Source organism: Callorhinus ursinus, unplaced genomic scaffold, assembly GCF_003265705.2.
Source record: "Callorhinus ursinus isolate GAN/ISIS: 27379988/994484 unplaced genomic scaffold, GSC_fseal_2.0 scaffold1687, whole genome shotgun sequence".
In the NCBI taxonomy this organism is placed as follows: Eukaryota; Metazoa; Chordata; class Mammalia; order Carnivora; family Otariidae; genus Callorhinus; species Callorhinus ursinus.
Genome location: NW_027398741.1, coordinates 1 through 4,518, shown reverse-complemented (window position 1 = coordinate 4,518; position 4,518 = coordinate 1). Strand labels below are relative to the sequence as shown.

General features: G+C 42.7%; 2 pseudogenes; both read right to left on the bottom strand.

Annotated features, from left to right (window-relative positions):
• LOC112816748 (globoside alpha-1,3-N-acetylgalactosaminyltransferase 1-like) overlaps positions 1-458 on the bottom strand; it is a 4,542-nt pseudogene extending 4,084 nt beyond the window's left edge.
• Positions 459-2,881: 2,423 nt separating this feature from the next.
• On the bottom strand, positions 2,882-4,429 carry LOC112816747 (vomeronasal type-1 receptor 1-like; annotated as a pseudogene).
• Between the last annotated feature and the right edge of the window lie 89 nt (positions 4,430-4,518).

Here is a 4,518-nt window from a genome sequence, read left to right as displayed (position 1 = left end):
CACAGAGTGTCCTGAGCAGAATGGGTTCCTGTCGGTGTGGACGCGGCCCCACGTCCTCCACAGCGAGTCCTGTCGGTGTGGACGCAGCCCATGTCCTCCCCAGGCCTCCACAGTGTCCTGAGCAGAATGGGTTCCTGTCCGTGTGGACGCGGCCCCACGTCCTCCCGAAGCCTCCACAGCCCGTCCTGAGAAGGCCGAGATCCTCAGCATGGATGCGGCCCCAGGTCCTCCCAAAGTGTCCACAGAGGGTCCTCAGGAGGCTGGGCTCCTGTTAGCGTGGACGCGGACCCACGTCCTCCAGAAGTGTCCACAATGGGGGCGGCTCCAATTACTATGGGCCGATAAGGCCTGCGGAGCACGCATGCCCTGCCCCGGTCAGGGAGCTGTGCTCGGGCGCCCCCTGCGGGCGGCGCAGGTAGTGCAGGAGGCAGTGCCGGATGTGGCGCGCTCAGTTTCATGGAGGCACGGGTCCCCTTCCCAGATCCCGCTGATCTAATATACCTTGGAAATTTCTAACTGAACTGGAGTACAATACCCCGGCTTCTCCCGAAATACCTAAGGAACAATGAATTGGAAACCATATGATAGGAAATGAAATGTAGACAAAACCTTTACAAGTTCCACCAAAATTCCCTCAAAATTGTACATAAATTTAAAATATACAACTATCAAAATATCAAAAAGAAATCATAAAAGAGAATGTACATTTTTGGTGATGAATTTTTCTGCTTAAGATTTGTTTATTTATTGGTCAGAGAAAGAGAGAGCGCAAGCAGGGGGAGGGGCAGAGGGAGAAGCAGGCTCCCCACTGAGCAAGGAGCCTGGTGCCAGACTCAGTCCCAGGATCCTGGGATCATGACCTGAGCCGAAGGCAGATGCTTAACCGACTGAGCCACTCAGGCACCCTGGTGTTGAGTTTTAAAACACAGCACCAAACATTGATCCAGAAAAGAAAAAAATTGATAATGTGAACTTTATAAAATTAAAACTTCTACTCTGTGAAAGACCTTGCTCAGAGAACAAAAAGACAACCCAAAAACTGAGAAAAATTTTTGAAAAACACACATCTGATAAAGGATCTATATTCAAAATATACAAAAAAACTGTCAGAACTCAACAGTAAGAATACAAACAACCTAATTAACAATGGGTCAATATCTGAACAGATACCTGGACAAAGAAGATGTATAGATAATAAATAAGCATACAAAAATATGCTCTACATCCTCTGTCATTAGGAAGTTACCAATTTAATCAAAAGTGAGATAGTGTAGCCACCTATTAGAAATGCTAAATTCCAGAAAATGAGGATACCAGTTGCTGAAGGGTGAGGAATGACAGGAACACTTCTTCATGCTGGGGATACATGTATGGCCATTTGGAAAACAGTTTGGCAGATTTTCCAAGGCTAAATAAATCTCACCAGAATATCCAACAATCACACTTGTAGTAGTTAGACAACTGCTATGAAAAACTGTTTCCACACAAAAACTAGCATGCAATTATGCACAGTAGCTCTATTCATCATAGCTAAAAACTTGAAGAAATCGGGGTGTCCTTCAATAGATGAATCCCATAAGCAAACCACGGTGCATCCAAGTGAAGCGTGCCAGGAAGGCCCCATCAATCTGCAAGAAGGGTGCACATGGGGACTGCTGGGCGCCAGCACCCAGTCCTGTATAAATCCATACATGTCTGCTGAGTGCTCTCCTGGGTCAGGGTTGTGCTGGCACCTGGAGCTGCCCAGGTAGAATGGGGCCAGCAGCACTCTTTCCAGATGGGAAAGTGGGAAGAACAATACATGACCTCCGACACCCTCCACAACCCTTGACAGGGGTTGGGTTGGATTTGGGGTCAGGGAGCTGGGCTCAGTGACCAGGTAGACATTTCACTCTTCTATTAGAGCCCAGGACTGAAGGGTAGAAAAACAAGTCTTCAGGTCAATCCTGGACTCATGTGTGACCCTAGGCAAGTCCTGTCCACCCTGGAGGCCCAGGGAGATAGAGGAGGGGAAGAGGTCCAGTTATGTTTAAACTTAACCCTGACCCTGACCCCAAACCCCTAGCCCCAGACCCTGACCCTAAGCCCAAACCCAAACCTACACCTTATTTCCCAACCACATACCAGAACCATCTGATCTTCACTATTCTACTATGCCATAAGCCGAGCATGTAGCCTTTGTAATAATGTGTAATTGTGACAAGCGGTCTTATTTTCTCTGCCTGTGGGAGATACCTAGTTCTTGTGTGTGGACCTTTATGCCCCCTTCTTTCTACCTTCAATTCAAACCTCAGGTGACCTATATTCAACAGTTTTCAGGACAATAATCTAGATGTTTTGAGATCTTGTTTATTTTTTAGTGTTCCTTCTTTATATTAAATGTAATTTAAAAATTATTGCAAATTTGATTTCTGAATTTATATGCAAATATTAATAATTCTGTTTATTTAAAAAACTAAATATGACATATAAAAGTATATGCCACAATTTAATAAACACACATATTTTATCACCTTGCTTAGGATTAGGGTTACCTTACACCAAAAAGTAACCACTATTCTTTTGGGGGTTTACTGATTTCTGTAATTTATGAATAATAATGTTTCCTATGTTACAAACCATTCTACATTTACATGTTATTATTTTATAAAATTTAAAAACTTACAGACATGACATCATAATCTAAACCTTATACCTGATGTCTAAAATGTTTCATAATTTGACAATAACTTAATTACAGCTCTTTGGATTGTTAACTCAGTTCAATGGGGACTATAAATGGAATTCATGTCACTGATAAGCATGTTATGTATATTCATACAAATGACTCCTGTGGTGCAGAAGAATGCTAAGGAATGTTCCTATGATGAATGAATTTTCTTTAAGAAAAGAAAATTCTGATTCTTGTTTTCATGAAATTTATTCTGGAAATTCTATTTTCACTTTTAACGAGAAGGAAAGAACAGATGATTGGGTAACGTGATGAAAAAAGGTCACTAAGGGGCGCCTGGGTGGCTCAGTCGGTTAAGCGACTGCCTTCGGCTCAGGTCATGATCCTGGAGTCCTGGGATCGAGTCCCGCATCAGGCTCCCTGCTCGGCAAGGAGTCTGCTTCTCCCTCTGACCCTCCCCCCTCTCATGTGCTCTCTTTCCATTTCTCATTGTCGCTCTCTCAAATAAATAAATAAAAATCTTCAAAAAAAAAAAAGAAAAAGAAAAAAGGTCACTAAATTTCTCCAGTTGCTGCTTTTTCTTACTTGTATAAAATAAACAAACATTAAGAAAGGTGTTGGTCCAGTAAAAGAAAACAAAGCAGCTCACCAATATGAGAATAACATGGGTAGCTTTGTTTTCAAGAGGGCATGTTGAAGACTGGATGGCACTGTGAACATTCTGAGCTGTTTTGTGGTGTCTGTAAAGTATATTCACCATGTAGATACTATTACATGTCATCAGGGAGAGAAAGAACAAATCTCGAATGAATACCATACTTAGAAATATTGGTGCTATCTGGCTATCAAATGCCTTGTTTTTTACAATAAGCACTATAACACCCAAGTCCATCACCAGTGGTATTCCTGTTGGCCAGTTTTTTTTTTTTAAAGATTTTATTTATTTATTTGAGAGAGAGAGAATGAGAGATAGAGAGCATGAGAGGGAAGAGGGTCAGAGGGAGAAGCAGACTCCCCGCTGAGCAGGGAGCCCGATGCGGGACTCGATCCTGGGACTCCAGGATCACGACCTGAGCCGAAGGCAGTCGCTTAACCAACTGAGCCATCCAGGCGCCCAGTTTTTTTTTTTTTTAAAGATTTTATTTATTTATTCATGAGAGACAGAGAGAGAGAGAAGCAGAGGGAGAAGCAGGCTCCCAAGGAGCAGGGAGCCCGATGTGGGACTCGATCCCAGGACCCTGGGATCATGACCTGAGCCGAAGGCAGACGCTTAACCATCTGAGCCACCCAGGCGCCCTGTTGGCCACAGTTTGTAAAACAACCACAGAATAGGTGGCCATGTTGATCATCCCGAAGTAAAGTAAAGAGGGTTGAATGAATGTAGAAATTCTGCATCTGAGCCAGGCTCATTTAGGATTACTTGGAGTAATAGTCACTGCCTGAAATGTACTCTGGAGGGCAGTTGTGCACAGAGAAATACTCTGGGTAACTCTGAATACAGAGCACTATTTTACATCCAGTATCGCCCATCTCCAGCCTAATTCCAAAGGATGACATTATATTTGGAATCCCTCTGAATATAAGTGTCAGGGCATTAGCCAAAGTTAAGTGGGCAAGAATCACATCTACAGGCTTCTTCTTATGAGGAAGAATTAAGAAGGTATACATATATAATGTAAAAAACAAAGAATTCCCCATGAAACCAATACAAGTTAGAAAGCTGAGGAAGATCCCAAAAAGTATGTCACTGGAAATCATTGTCTTTCAGTCTCTCTTAGATCCTTAAACCAAGTCCAGGCCATCCTATTGACAAATAATTTGATTATGAATGTAAATATTAAAAGTAA